A 16,680-nucleotide genomic window follows, 5' to 3' on the forward strand; every position below is an offset into this window, starting at 1 on the left:
CCAATGTGGGAGAACCCCGCTTTATACTTAGACAGGTGTCCAAGCTTGGCAACTTTAGCTTGTGGATTCAACTCCCAGAATTCTCAGCCAGCAAAGCTGGCTGAGGAATTCTGGGAGTTGAAGTCCACAAGTCTTAAAGTTGCCAAGCTTGGACACCCCTGCTGTATACAGTCCTCTCACAGCCTCGCTCGAGAGGCAACTGAGGGGGAAAATACCCGAATGGAGGAGGAGTCACTTGACAAGGGAGACGCGCGGGGCCCCTCCTCCCCGCGCCTCTTCGCGCCAATCACAGGGCGGGGCGCCCTCCTCCACCGCGCCTTCGTCCCGCCCCCCCGGGTTCTGAAACGCCGGGCGCGCGCCTTTGACCGCCCCGCCCACCCCCCCGCGACGTGCGGCTAGTGTAGAGTACTGTATTCTTTCGGCCACCTCCCCCCCACCACACCTCAACCTCCCGCACGCGCCAGGGCTGAAATCCCGCCACCAAAACTCGCGAGAGGACATGTCCGCGGCGGCGGCGGCAGCGGCGGCCGCAGAGGGTGAGTGAGGGGCGGATTTGCGGTCGGCGGAGTTTTGAACGAGAGGGACGTCTCGAGAGCGTCGGGGATGGGGGCGTCCTCTCCCCTTCGCCGGCGGCTCAAGAGCGGCTGAGGCGAGACTTAAAAAGGGAAGGGACGAGAAGAACTTTCCTCCCTGTAACCCGCCTCAGGCGAACGGCGGCGGGGTTTTGTCCCCGTCTTTTTTTTTTTTTTTTTACCCCGTCTCTCCTTAGAATGGAGGCGGAGTTTGAGGCTGGGAACGCGAGGCCACGCCCCCGGCGGCCGCGTTCGAAGCCACGCCCCCTGGCATCAGGGAGGGAGGGGCTGCACGTTGCATGCCATCTGCGCGCTCTGCATAGGGTGGCTGGGGAGAGCGAGGAGGAGAAGGAGGAGGAGGAAGAAGAAGATAGGGGCGGAGTCAGTGGGCATTTAATTAATTACATTAGTTAATTCATAGTTAAGGATCGGCTTTTCTGGGCCGCTGCACTTCAAAACGTTCTTTAATAGGCATGCCACTCTTTGCCTTCAATAGTTGTCAGGCTACAAAACTTTTCCCATTCAATCAACTAGAATGAACTTCTGAAAATGTATCAAAACGGATCAAAAGGAATCCTTTATTGAGATGAGACAATTCATGTAGGGGTTAAAAGCAGCGTCTAAGGTCTCTCAGGCATGCAGAGATAGATAAGGGAGTTTAAAGCCCCTCCCCTTATCTTGATGTGTATTTAGTAAAACAAAGAGCCAACATGTTAATTCCCCACCCACCCCTTTGTAGAACGATCTTTTCCAGAGTTTCCCAGGACACATCTCACTGTGGAATTGTTATGGTCTCTTCATCTCCTGGCTGTCTCTCTCAGAGGTGATAGGTTCCCGGCCATCTGGGTTTCGTCCCTCCATTGTATCATGTGTAGGTTATACAAATTCGATATAAGATTAAATATATTCAGGTTACATCAAGAAAGATTTCTTTATCAGTCTCTCCCCCCCCCCCTTTTCTTCTTCCATTGAAGAAATGACAGATAGACGGATCTGACAATAGCAATCATTCAGATAGTAGCCTCAATGCCTTTGCTGCTTCCCTTTTAACCATACCTTTAAAACCCAAAATGTCACAGTAAAATCAACCAGTTGAAACGGGTAGAGGAAAGATTGAATAAGCATAGCACTTAGACTTATACAGCGCTTTACAGTGCTTTACATCCCTCTCTGAGCTGTTTGCAGAGTCACCATATTGCTTCCCAACCTTGAGCCCGTCAGGATTGAACTCCTGGCAGTTGGCAGAATTAGCCTGCAATGCTGCATTCTAACCACTGTGCACCATGGAAGGAAGGAAGGGCAATAGCAATAGCACTTAGACTTATATACCACTTCACAGTGCTTTTACAGCCCTCTCTAAGTGCTTTACAGAATCAGCCTCTTCCCCCCAACAATCTGGGTCCTCATTTTATCACCTTGGAAGGATGGAAGGCTGAGTCAACCTTGAGCCTGATGAGCCTGAATAAGGTAGTGAGGTTAGGGATAAAGCCAAGTCCTTTAGTTTAAAGCTAAAGTCCTTTTTTAAAACCAAGACCTTTTATTAGATGCCAGTTTTCTTGAAGGGAATAGTAATAAAATCATCAAAATGACCAATATCTTGGGATTTTTCTATGCCAACTATAAAAGCCCCTTAAAAAAATTCTTTATAACCAAACTGGGGTGCTAACATGACACAAAATGTTCTTGTCAGTATGAGGGCAGTGAATAGCTATGACTGAAAGCCATATGACTTGAAGAACTGACAACTACAAGGGACAATCGTTTTCTTCTGTGATGATGATGGGGGTAATAACAATAACTGGGTTTGGGCATCTGTTTCTCTCAGCCAGAGGATCCTCATTGTGGGAGAAAATAGATCTCATTCTGTGCTTAGAGATAAGCACATACCAAACAAAATTACTACACTGTGTAGTATAGTAGAATATGTCCATTTTATATTCAACACACAGGTATTTGCCACTATTGCAAATGTCCATTTTACTTCTAATATAATAACCTTGAAAGAGTTATTTCAAAAGCCCCCCTGCCCTCTCAGAAGAATAAAATATTTTGGGAAATATTTAAAAAAGTAGGATAAAATATTTCCCCTAAAGGAGAAATGAAAAAACATTAAGGGAGGCAGAAACCAGCCCCAGTTTCCCTGCCGCAAGTAGAAACTGAGGAGGCCAGCTTTTAGAAATACAGATTTGGTCATTCATTCAGAAAGACTAAGTCAAGACGGAAACTCAGAAGAGCAACAAACAAGAAGGTTGACAAAAATAGCTCAAACACCTAGGATTTGCATTTTCTCTTTTGCCTGTAGAGCCATCTATGACCCCTACATGACCCCCATAGAAATCCCGAAGGTATAAAAACCCACCCACACTAAACTCCCATTTTGTCAGCTGCCCAGAACCGCAAACCCTAAACATCATCAATAAATGGCCCCTCTTTCCAATCAGCTCCCAGCCTCCATTTTATTTCCAGTGCCTTCCTCCCGTCTTGGAACTGAACCAGATGGATTTTCCTTCCAACTCCGGTTTGATGTCACCAGGTTACTCCGTGCAACCCGGTGACTTCTTTTATTTTGCATATTATTATTCAAGTCTCGCTGGACAATTTCTGAAACAGATTTTAAAGACGTATGATATATTTCATATGATGTATACTCATTCTGAGGTGGGTAGCAGACAAATTTAATTAGTAGAAATAAATACATTTGCTTTGTTTGAATACTAAATATCCAGGTTTTGTTCAGTAGCTTGCTTCTTGGTTGAATCCTTTATTTTGATACAGGAGTATTGTGGTCATGTAGGAGGATGGTTTGTGTTTTTACTGTTCTCAGAATCCATAGCGCCTTTAAAATGTGATGCTGGGGGTTTCCTTATAAAAGCAACAGATTAGGTGGTAAGTTCATGTCTGAGCTATACCATTTAAATAGCAGTTGGGCGCATGTTGAATGTTTCTAAACAGCAAAAGAGTGTGAAATACCTGAACACAAAATCTTTTCATTCAATGTCTTATGAAGTAAGTTTCCTCCTGCGGTTTTTTAAAAATGTGTACTAAAAGAACAATTATAGCCACTGCTGCCAGTCCAGTATGTTTGCAGGAAATCCAGTAGATGTAGGAGTAGTGCTGATGGTATTCCTGTTTGTGATCAGGGTCTAAGTGGCATTCTTTGATTTTATGAGAGGTGACCTTGAATCTTCTAAATGCAAAACACTCTCGCAGCTTTGAAGATCCAAGACTGAATTTCTTGGTTGTACTAGCCTGATATTGCATTTCACGGCTTCGCAAAAGCAACATTATCAGCCTATGTTACAAAATGACAGCGTTTAAAAATCCTACCAAACAACTGTGAGAAGAGGTAATGGCAGCGAAAGCATCTGGTGTAATTTTTAATATAGTAAATATCAGTGGATATAATCCATACAAACAGAAAGCTCTTTTGGAGTCCTTCATAATTTTTAAATCTGAGGGGTACTAAGAGAAAAACACTTAAGAAATGTTAGAGCATCTGAACACACAATTTTACTCTTTGAAGACTTCTAGGGAAGCAGAATGCACCACTTCATGGGGTACCCTGTTCCAATGGCTTGATAGCTGAAGTGGTCAGGGAATTCCTTGTTATGGCGAGCTTATATCTCCTTTCTTGTAATTTTAACCTATTGCTTCTTCTCCTGGAAGAAGTAGGGATAGGCCTCTGGAATAGTAGGGAATAAATCCAATTCTATGTGGATTTGTCTTCAAACAAACCGGTATTCAACTATAGTTTTTTGTAGAATTTAATAAAAATATAAAAGAGTGCCCTCTTAAGAAGCTATTTGTCCATGACTAATTGTGTTATATCAGAAGAGCATGTGCTGTTTTTAGTAATACAAGTTGGTCCGTCATGATATAAAAATACTGGTATTGCCAACTGTGTGAATATGTTTACATGTAGGGCATTTTTGTATATTGAAAGATAAGTTTGATACAAAACAGTTCTGCCTGGAGCTCTTATTTGCACCTGCTTCATAAAAAAGTGTACGTAGTTTACTCTTGTTTTTTCATTTGATACATTTTGCTTCAGTAGCCATTTATTGCTGTATGAAATTGTCTAGTTATTTCCAATAACAATTTTACTTTCATTTTAGCTAAAGCTAAATGGAAGTGTTTATCATTGAAAACATTCCCAGGTATTTTACAGAAAAAACACATTTTAAAGTATTTATTAAGTACTAGCTATTATTACTATTGAGCCCCAAATAAAAATAAAATAAAAATAATAGGAACAGTGTAAATACTGATAACATTATCCCATATAGTTTATGAAATATGTTTTAACTCGCAGTCATCATCCAGTTAAATCATTAGATGCTGTGCTTTAATGTTATAGCCAAATAAGATCTCACTAATTTGTAATAAATAGTTTAATTTTTTTCTGTGTATTAGCTCAACAAGGAAAACTGAATGTAGCTCAGGTATACAAAATATTGTGGCTTCCTATACTCGAAGTTAGGATTATTTTTTAGAAAAAAATGTTAAAAGTTTATTTTAGATTTTGTCTTTTTACCTTTCAGATTGACAAAAAGTGGGTTGAAACAGACTATAAGGAGCACTGTTACAAGTGATTATTATTGAGGTAAGTGATTAAATGTTTTGGTACACACTACTGAACTTCATGCTGAATTGAGAGATTTAGTTTGCCGACCTATCCAGTCCATCACTTCTCAAGATAATTAATAACATTCCTTTATGGCATGAACTTTTGCTAGGACTGCAGTTTCCACTATTTTATTTATATTTTCTTAAGTGAAATGTAAAATGAACTACAAGGCTAAAAATCCACATTTTCTTGTTAGATTTCTGCAGCTCACATAATATATTTGATAAGATCTGTTTGAATAAATGGCAAAACTGGCATAAGTTATAATTTTGGGGGGGATGGGAGGAGGAATAGAGCATCCCCACCTTTGAGTTTCGGTCACAAAGAGCAGAGGTGGGGAACGATGGCCCCTTTATGACTTGTGGACTTCAACTCCCAGAATTCCTGAGCCAGCCATTCTGGGAGTTGGTCCACAAGTCATAAAAAGGCCATCGTTCCCCACCCCTGATGTAGAGGATCATTAGATATGGAGGAAAGATGTCTTTTAAATTTCAACCACTCTTGTGCATTATTTCACGGAAAGGAAAAGCTCTAGTCAGTTTTTAAAAAACGGTTTACTATATAGAGTGGGTTCATTTTAATTGTGATATTTTGATTTGTTACTTTTGGAATAAGGTCAAAGTTATAATCGTATACAGCATATAAAAAACCTATAGTAATCAGTATCCAAAAGATTATTGAATTTGTGCCACAAACCCAAATGAACTTGGTCTCACTTTTGATCAAGCAACAGTTTTCTCAGTTTGAAGCTGAGGCAATAATTCAAGGAATATTTATGAAAATAATATGACTGTTATTGCCCTACTACAGAAATTCCATATGCTTCCAAAGTTTCTGGAATTTAAAACATACCCATAAATAGAAGGACGGTAATTTTAATGCATCTTCCCTTTTTCCTAGGAAATATATTTGTCTTTACTGGGCCATTTTAAAACAAAAATATATGTGTGGAAACAGTACATACATAATTCATGGGTTCAGTAATGAGATAAATACAATAGAGGAAAAAATCTGGTGATTTAATATCATTGATTTTGGGTTTGATCTAACATCCACCCAAATAAACTATTCCAGGTGATTTGGTTCCTTCTGTTTTTATATGGGGCTATGTTGGAAGACTTTCTTGAGGTTGACTTAACCTTCCATCCTTTCCGAGGTTGGTAAAATGAGGAGCCAGACTGTTGGGAACAATATGCTAACTCTGTAAACCGCTTAGAGAGGGCTGGAAAGCACTGTGACAGTGGTATATAAGTCTAAGTGCTATAGCTATTCTACCCTCACAATGGGAGCCATTTTTAGGTGGGTGCTGTAGATGAAATATTTGAATCGCCTGACCTATTTAAAAAATCTGTTTATATGGATACAGTTAATGATATGAATAAATACTGCAAGTTTCTGTAATAAATGTTTGAAAGGTCAATGGTAACACAATAAGCAGAGGAAAGATAAATGGATGTGGGAGTTTTGTTTCACACATTGCTTTGTTTTTATTATATGTGAGAGAGGGAGAAGAGAAGGGCAGTTAACGAAGATTTTCTGTGAATTCTTTTGGCATTAAAATATCACATTCTTATGAGGCAGCTATTGTCAAACATCAGCTTAAGTTGTTTACTGTATTTTTTATTGGAACTCTTTTGTCTGGTTTTCCTTCCCCTAACTTTTAACTTACATCATCATCCCTTGTCCCTAGGCTTGCAATCCAAAAGAGTATTATATAAAATAAAAAAGGGGAAGGGGGAGAAAATAAACCTGTATGGTCCCATAACCACCATCTATAATGGAAATGAGCTGTTTGGGGGTGGAATCAAGTGCCATTAATTTCGACATATGACCATTTGTTCAGTGATCATTCGAAGTTACAACAGCACTGAAAAAAATGCCTTTCGGTTGTTTTTCACCCTTATGACCATTGCAGCATCCCCATGGTCACGTGATTAAAATTTAGGAGTTTGGCAACTGACTCATATTTATGACGATTGCACTGTCCCATGGTCATGTGATCATGTGATGTCGTGTGATGGAACCTTCCCAGCCAGCTTCCGACAAACAAAGTCAATCTGGGGCAACCAGATTCTCTTAATGACTGCATGACTTACTGAACAGCCGCAGTGATTTGCTTAACAACTGTGCCAGAAAAGGGCATACAGTGGGCCAAAACTCACTTAACGACTGCTTTGCTTAACAGTGGAAATTTGGGGTTCAATTGTGATCGTAAGTCAAGGACTACCTGTATTCCTCCCTCTTATTTTGTTCCTAGGACGTTTGTTTCAGAAATCTTCTGTGAGCAGGACATATTGATCCAGGCAGTAAGTCAGCAGTCAAAATGACAATCCTAGCCCCGGGTTAAATTTTGTGTAGTAAATGAAATCTAATTCCGTGTATAACAATTGAGAAATCATAGCGGTGTTAGCTGAGATATTTAACTGGATTTTTCAGAGGCATGTATTGGTAATTAGAGATTTTCGTTTTGGCTTTAAGGATTAAAACCTTCATCCCATCCTTTTACATTGAATTAGAGATAGAAACTGATAGCTTGATCCCCATGAGAGGCTTAATATTGGTGTGGAAAGCATGTTCTTGACATTTTTGTTGGTTATTTAATCACCTCTCTTTCAGCTCTGTAGTCATAAAGGTGAATATAGTAATAAAAGGCTTTATGCTTTAAAATAATTTATGCTAGTTTATCACTAATAAATACCATTAGCATGAAAATATAAGCAAAATGTTCATTTTTATAAGTGGAAAACACTTCTCACTAGATTTTAAATTTTTAACTATCCAAGTCTTACACAAGGTTGCAACATGTAGTAGTAGGGATCTTAGTGCATAAGATAGAATGTATTAAGGACTAGGAGAAGATTTATGAAAACTATAGAAAAAATAGGATGATGAAAACTTGTTTGCTTTCCTTATTTAATAAGTTTGGGTATCTTATTCCTGGAAGAAACATCCAAATAGAGAAGGGAATATTATATACAGAAAAAATGAAGCTCCTTTAAATGGATTTGTACTTGGCTTTCATAATTCTTCTATCACAAAATGAAACACCATAATTCTTCTATCACTTATAGTGTTGGACAAGTGTTAGGCATTTGGTCATGAGTTATCTCTTCTCTTCATCTCTTAATTGGCAAAATCATTTTTATAGTCAGAGAATCAAGGGAGAGCCAAAAATAGCTTCATCCTTATGTAATTCTACTTTAAAATCTCCAAGCCCCCCACACTTGGAAGAAAATATTTGCTAAGTTTTTTTATTTTATTGGAATCATAAAATATTTTATTTAGCAGTGGAAGAACAGTTCTACTAGGATTTAACTCAGATTATTTGAAGAGCCTAATAAAAGGTGCATCTGTTTTGAAATTACATTTCTAATAGGCCATTAGTACTGGGAATTTTACTTATGTTTTTAAAATGACTGCCTTATTAAGTATGGATTCTGCAAAGCCTGAAAGCAATTAGCACCATATTTAAATGTAACACTTCAATTTAAAATATAAAATCAAATATTGCAATTAAAATGTTCTACAGGAATGCAACCTATATATTAACATATTTAACACATGTTTTATTTTTGTCTCTTTGATTAAAACAGCTAGTTATCCATAGATACATTTTTCACAAGGACATTTTCTTCAGGAAAAAAGAAACCACTGCTTATTATAAGGCTCACATTGGTAAATACTTTTTCTAATAAAAATTGGATTTAAGTTTGGATTACACTTAGAAACAAGTTGGAAACCAAAACAGCCTATCTTAATGCAAATTATACATGCTATTAATGATGTGCTCCTTGCAATTCATGATTCTGTTTCATGTTGAATTAATAGAAGGTTTTGGACAGTCTCCCAATGTGACCCCAATTAAAACATGTAATAATTTATTCTTATTGGTTATGAAGTCAGAGGATTCTAAGATTCAGAGATTAGATTCAGAGTCAGAGGATTTGTCAGGATTCTAAGATATTTATCATGGCTTTGTAGAAGTATGTGTCATTAAAATATATATCTGATTGTAGTAGCATCTAAGGCTCTAAGACCTGCCCACCAACCTCCCCCTTCGCACATGAAGTTCAGGCTCATTTAGGGGAAACTCAAGTCATGAATCTTTTCAGTCATCTTGAGAGGAGTGAACCACAATTTATTCACCCTTACCCACTTTTCCTGCAGTACCCCAAATTAAGGGATGACAGGGTTGTAAAAAGGGAACAGAAACAGCAAAGTCTTCAGATCATTAGACTGCCTCTGAAACATGGGGGTGGACGGGATAACATAAATCTCACAGGATTGAACCACAGACTCAACTTTTGACATCTGCCTGTGAAACGGGAACAGAATCATTACAACAAAAGTGTTTCCTGCTCCCAGCCCTACTGTTAGACACAGTATCATAGGCAATAATGTGGGAAGCAGCCGAGATGTTCTAGACCTTCTTGTGTATTTCCTGGCAGCAAGTAATACGTTAAGCCAAACAGGATAGTTTCAGTCTAAAAACAAGCCTGAAGCCGGATTGAACTGGATCCCTTTAATCTGTATCTTCCAAAAAGACTGCAGTGCTTTGTGGCCATCCTCTGCTCAATAGCTTTTGTCTAGGTCTAGGATATCAGAGTATATCTGAGGCAAGGGATCTAAATGTCCTCTCCCCTTGCAAAACTTTTTAGAGTTTTCTCATTCAAGGGATGCAAGTGAAAATCCCTTCTAATGATCCGCTGTTCTGTCTAATACAAGACAACAGCAATGTTATTTTGATCGTTTTGGTCATCTTTGGGGGAACTTAAGATGCCTCTGCCAAGTAAAGACGAGTAGCTTCAACGAAGAAGTTCTTAGTTGTGGGTCCTCAACTTATGGAATGTCCACTCTAGACATGTCCAGCTGCAGGTGATTTTTGGTGCTATGCTAAGACAATCCCTTCTTCCCAGTATTTTTGAATTTGTAGTCTGTTCAGTTGCAAGTGACTATAATATATGACAGTAATGGCCTTTTCTGTTTTATTTGTTTTTCTATCCTGTAGTCATTCTGTTCTGTCATTATTCTGGCTTTTAATGTTCCTAGTAATTCCATATTGACAGAGAAATTGAGAAGTGGCCGAGAATAATAATCAGCACCACCCCTACTCCTATTCACAGAGCACATTGATATGCCTAGCATGAAACCCATACTCCGAAATCACGTGCAGACTACGTTGGCTAGTTTCGAGATAGAGGCAGCGTTAAGATGGTGCAGGGAGGGCATAGTTTGCATTCCTCCCCCTTTTAAATTGCTTGAGTTACAACTTACGGTTTATATGGCTTGGTTATCACAAAATCAATTCTCGAAGGAGCCATACCGCTGATGGTTTTGTGGAAAGCCACAGATTTTGTTTCATGTAGGGCAGGCTTTTGCTAAAATCAGGTGTTCCTTTGCTCCTCCTCCCATCCTGATAAATGACCTCAGCTGCCTTGTAAGACATTGGCTAATCTAAAATCACCAAATGAGCTTCCTGAATAAGTAGTGATTACGCCCAGCGTTCTCGTTTGTGATAGCAACCATGGTGTGTCTGGTCTGTTGATCATATCACTAGCTATTAGTGAAGTTCATGTGGAAGACCTTTTGTCAAGTCAGTATTAGACCTAGGGAAGGATTTTTAACTTAATTACAGAATAGAGTTGAAAGGGAGCTTTGAGATCTTCTAGTCCAGCTCCCAGCTCAAGCAGGAAACCTTGTACAATTTCAGACAAATGGCTGTCCAGACTCTTCTTAAAAGCCTCCAGTGAGGAAACACCCACAATTTCGGAAGGCAGGCTGTTCCACTGGTTTATTATTCTCAGTGTTAGGAAGTTTCTCCTCAGTTCAAGGTTGACTCAGCCTTCCATCTCTCCGAGGTTGGTAAAACGAGAACCCAGATTGTTGAGGGCAACATGCTGACTCTGCAAACCGCTTAGAGAGGGCTGTAAAGCACCATGAAGCGGTGTATAAGTCTAAGTGCTATTGCTTCTGTCCTTCATCAGTTCCCATTTTTGTCTTGCCTTCTGAAACATGTACCAATATTTCAGAAGGCAATTGAATATCTTGCCAGCTGAAACATGTACAAATGTTTCATTATGTCCCTTTTTAGAATTCGGTAGTAATAAACATTGAAATTACAGCGTGAGCTTATTTGCTCTATGGATTCATTATATGACTTCTGCTCAACTAAAGCGGCTTCTATAATTAACAGCTCTGATTCTTGAGTTTCAAAAATCTGTTTCACATGTTATGGCTAATGAACATATGAATATAGTTAGGTACCAGAGTGCTATGGTCATGACAGTCATATAAATATAGTTGATAAAGATTCAGGCTTTTATTTTTTGTACCAATAAAGGAGAATATTTGTAGCTCGGGGGGAAATGAGGGGTCCTTGGTGCTCTCTGAGCTTGCTTGTTTGTTGTTGAGTACTATTTGCTGTCAGTTTTTTGTTTTTGTGACAGCAGAAGAGGGAGATGGCATAAGAGCTGGTGTTATAAACTCCACGAGTGCCGCTTTTAGTGTAGGTGTGTGTTTGTACCTAAGAATTGGGGAAAATGCAAGTTGTGTATCAGCCTTAAGGAATGAAAAGGTGAGAAATTCAAAAGAAATGTTCAAGATTGAATGTTAAGTTTAATCGTTAATTTTGAAAAGTAGTTTTTAGTACTGCAGTAAATAATGTAATCAATTTTCATGCCGATTCTTAGGGCTTGCATCTGTTGCAAACTGAAAATAATTGCAGAGGTATAAGTCACAATGGTAGAAATGTGTGGGAAGCATGTTCTTTGGTTTAAAAGTATTAATCATTCCCTCTTAATAGAATAGGTAAGTGATGTATTGGTATGCTAAACAGCTATTTTGAAGACCAGGGGGCACAAGAATAAGTAATCCTATAGAGGCAGCACTTTATGAATTAAAAGAAAAAAATGTGTTTTCCACAATAACTTCAAACCAATGAGGGTTTCCAAACAAACACTGCCAAGAAATGCTGATAGCGAATTCACTATCCTACGAATCTTACCTTCTCAAAAATCGCTTTTTTGCTTCATTCCTACTTTCTTTGTAGGTCTTTGTTCTGTTCATGCCTTAAACCCCAGACACACGCCTGTTTGGGGCAATGGGATGGGGCAGAGAGCAGGGTCTCACTGAAAGCCATTGGGGGGCTGAAAACTACCGCTGCTAGGATACTAGAACCACAGGAGAGGATCCACAGCTGATTTCCCCAGTGAATTCCAGGAATTCCCAGTGAATTCCAGTACTAGGCACTCTGTGGGACTCCAGTATCTCAGTTAGGTGGAATTTTAGAATTCAAATAAAAGTTTGCTCTAACACCTGGGAGAACTGAGACCAAGGATATTTTCCGAAGCTTGCACTAGCTCAAAATTGTAAAGACTGTGGGGGAAGTTTGGTTTCTGGGAAAATTAAATTTGAATGTAGATAAATATTTGCTTTCCCATATAACAGCATGCCCAGAATGTGCCTATGCATTTGAGGTTGATTGAAAGATGGTATGTTTGTTCTTTAGGAATAAACATTGTTGATAAAATTTCCACCCCAGAGTAGACTTGTTTAAGAAAACAGCTGGAAATGTGCTTGTTGTACACATAGGAAACAAACCTGGACTTCCTTCCTCCCTAGTTGGATTCTAATGTTTTCCTCACTTTGTTTGGTTTAAGAGCTTGCTGGATATGAATCAATAGTACAGCACCTGCAGGTTGTTCTTAAATGAAAATAACTGGCCAGATTAGCAGAACAGTGAAATCATAAATATACTTAACCAGCAAATGTCCAACACTATGAAGAGAATGCAAGCAAATGTAAACCTGCCTTGAATGTAAATGGGAAAATATTGTAAGAGAATATGGATTTTTGAAATTTAAGCTTATCCCAACATAATGGAAGAAGTTATGTCCCTTTGGTAAAGTAAACACCACTTGGTATAGTTCACGTTAATCACTCAGTCCATGACTTCCTTAGCAAAGAAGAACTCTTCAGTATTTTTTTTTTAGTTTTTGTGAGCTCGTTGAGTTATAATAAACAATGGCATGGTATCTTGAGTCCTTGTTAATCAGGGATATTTATGGAGATTCTCAATCATCCAGGTCATGGTTGTCCCCAAAATGTTTTTCAAAAGGCAACTGGACTTCCTTGATTTTTCCCCAACCCCCCCCCCCCCCAAAGGGAAAGAAGGGGGGGGGAAGAGAAAAAAAAAAAAGAAAAAAAAAAAAAAAAACACCAAAGCCCCCCCCCCCGGGAAAGGGAGGGGGGGAGAAAGAGGAAAAAAAAGGGGAAAAAAAAAAAAAAGAGAGGGGGGAAAGCACCAGGAAAAAAACAAACAGCGAGGGGGGGGCGACACAAAAGCAAACAGACAACACCGAGGGGGCAGACACCGGCGGGGGCGGCCCCCCAAAAAAAAAAAAGGAAAAAAACGGAAGGCACAACCCCCCCCCCGCCCCACAAACAAGAAAAAAAAAAAAAAAAAAAAAAAAGAAAAAAAAAAAAGAAAAAGCCGGGAGGACCGGCCGAGGAGGGGGGCCAAACAACCAGGCCCCCCACCCCCCCCCCCCCCACCCCCAGGAAGCCCCCGGCGAACGGGGGGGGGCCGCCGCCCCCCCCCGCCCCGCCCCGGGGGACCCCCGCCCCCCACCCCCCCCCGCCCCCCCCCCCCCCCCCCCCCCCCCTTCGCCCCTTGAACACATGCACCGTTTCACATTTCTCATCCAAAAAACTTCTACAGTTCTAAGCTTGTAGAATGTGTGCTGCCTTAAATTTTTGATATGGCAAGTCTCATAGTTACTTTTTTTAATGTGATTGGAAATCCCAGCTCCCCGATAGCTATATTTTTAGTTTTTTTGAGTTAGTAAAACATTACAATTCATTTTGCTCCTTTAAAATCATTTTGTGAGTGGCTCCTAAAAAAATTAACCTGAATACTGTATTTTAAAAATTCTCTGCGTGAGGATTGAAAACTTAAAATTTTACCCCCTGCAAAAAACATTTGCTGCCTTAAATTTTGGTCTTAGCGACACAACGCTCCTTAAATTGTAGTGTAGTTCTTTGCATTGGGGATATTTTGGAATGAGCAACCTAATTATTTTTCCTCTCCTTGACCAGCTAAAATTTCATATTATCTTTGTAACTATTGTCCAGTTCAGCCTCTGTCTAATGTAATGCTAGTTTCTAAAGAGTTCCCTTGTTTAATCTTTTTTCTTATTCATACAATTTGCTTTTCTCTAATAGTGATTCTTTTTATATTACATGTAACCATAGTAATGAGAATTGGAAGCAGTTGTTGCTAGGTACCATATTTCAATGCCTTCATTTGCGTGTTTCAATAAGCAGGCCTCTTTGCCTAACGAATATTTTAAAGATAGCAGTTAAATCATGAGTTATATAATTAAGCACTTCAATCAGTTGAAGTTTGGAATTTCAAAGCAAGAGGCTAATTTGCCTATTTAATTGGGTTTCTAGCTTTATTCGGTTTATTCAATTCAGTTTCTGATGGCAGCAAACGTACAGCACTGATTTCATATCAAATAGATTTCCTGTCCCTGAATAGTTTTAGTAGAATGTAGATTTGCTTGAGTTTGTGCAATTAAAATAACAGCTTTTGATGGATGATGCTGAAGCTACCAAGATAGTAATTTGCATTTGCTTAGAATTTTAATAGGGATTCTGCTCTGGAATGACTCTTCTAATGAGTTACCTGTTTGAACGTGTGTGGGTGCTTGGGAGAACATATAATGACATAAAATGGGACTGACAGGCGGAATATGAAGAGCTAATTATTAAGCAATAACAACTGCATATTATTGTACATTTGGTTAAATTCCAAAATCCTTTTTAAATATTTTTTTTACTGTATCTGTAAATCCAGTGCTCATGTTTAACAGAAACTTTTTTTTCCAGAAGTTTTTATTTATTTATTTTTACTTTTTTAATTTTATTTTTATTTGTCAATTGCTTACAAGATAATAGGTATAAGTAAAAACATAGTTATGAATACATGGATACATATAAGAAAAATTAAAAAAATAAAAGAAACAATAGGACAGGGACGGTAGGCACGTTGGTGCGCTTATGCACAGACCTCTTAGGAAAGGGGTGAGGTCAATAGTAGACAGTCTAAGGTTAAAGTTTTTGGGGTTTGGGGAAAAAAACACAGTCAGGTAGAGTATTCCAGATCACGCTGTTGCTGAAGTCGGTATTTCCTGCAATCAAGTTTGGTGCGATTAACCTTGAGTTTGTATCTATTGTTTGCTCTTGTGTTGTTATGGTTGAAGCTGGAGTATTCATTGACTGGTAGGACATTGCAATGTATGATTTTATATACTATACTTAGATCGGACCGAAGGCGGCGTAGTTCTAAGTTTTCTAGGTCTAGAATTTCAAGTCTGGTGGCATAAGGTCTTCTGCAACGAGTAGAGGAGTGGACAACTCTTCTTGTGAAATATTTCTTGACTTTCTCAACTGTGTTAATATCCGATACGTAATGTGGGTTCCAGACTGATGAGCTGTATTCAAGTATAGGTCTAGCAAATGTTTTGTGTGCTCTAGTTATTAGTGTAATATTACCAGAGAAAAAGCTACGTAACTTTTGGCTATTCCTAAGCTACACAATGTGCAGTTTGTGAAATGCAGGAGTGTTTAGGGTTCTGAAATACAGATAGTCCTCATAAATTTGAGCTCCAGATTTATGTTGTTAAACGAGAAATTTGTTGAGTTGACTTTGGACACATTTTACGACTTTTTTCACCTTTGTTAAGTGAATCACTGCAGTTCTTAAATTAGTAATGTGGTTATTAAAAGAATCTGGCTTCTCTGTTGACTTTGCTTGTCAGAAGGTCGCAAAAGGTGACCACATGATTCTGGGACACTGCAACCGTCATAAATGTGAGTCAGTTGTCAAGCATCTGAATGTAAACCACGTGACCATGGGGATGCTGCAAAGGTATGAAAAATGGTCATAAGTCACTTTTTTCAATGCCGTTGTAACTTTGAATGGTCACTAAACGTTGTAAATCAAGAACTCCCTGTATGCTGTCTTCTTCAGACCCTCCATTTCATAGACAAATAGAGCAGAACAGAATATCAGAGTTGGAAGGGACCTTGGAGGTCTTCTAGTCCAACCCCTGAAAACTGGGGGAAACGCAACACCACTTCAGACAAATGGTTGTCCAATCTCTCCTTTAAAACTTGCAGTGTTGGAGCATCCACAACTTCTGAGGCAAGTTGTTCCACGGATTAATTGTTCTCACAGTCAGGAAATTTCTCCTTAGTTCTGTGTTGCTTCTCTCCTTGATTAGTGTCCACCCATTGCTTCTTGTCCTGCTTTGGAGAATAGCTTGACCCCCTCTTCTTTGTGGCAGCCCCTGAGATATTGTTATACAAAATCTAACAAAAATGGCTTGTAGTGACTCCAGCAAAGAATATGCTGGAAGTCTTTTGGACAAAGCATTCGTAAGCTACAGCAGAACGGTTTGATGGTACAGTGCTCGG

General features: G+C 39.2%; 1 protein-coding gene across 4 annotated transcripts in view; it reads left to right on the top strand.

The window, feature by feature from the left end:
* The first annotated feature begins 305 nt into the window (after window positions 1–305).
* The window catches only part of MRTFB (myocardin related transcription factor B), a 75,661-nt gene continuing 59,286 nt past the window's right edge, over window positions 306–16,680 (top strand). For 2 of the 4 annotated variants that reach the window (XM_087973345.1, XM_087973344.1), the window contains exons 1-2: window positions 390–536; window positions 5,114–5,175. The gene's annotated coding sequence lies outside the window, so the exon portion shown is untranslated. Of the gene's footprint in view, window positions 537–5,113; window positions 5,176–16,680 lie in introns of all 4 variants that reach the window. The other 2 variants (XM_087973343.1, XM_087973347.1) reach the window with 2 other exon arrangements.

The sequence above is a fragment of the Notechis scutatus genome, chromosome 12 (assembly GCF_049901735.1).
Source record: "Notechis scutatus isolate UNSWTSFEM ecotype Mainland chromosome 12, rNotScu1.2, whole genome shotgun sequence".
In the NCBI taxonomy this organism is placed as follows: Eukaryota; Metazoa; Chordata; class Lepidosauria; order Squamata; family Elapidae; genus Notechis; species Notechis scutatus.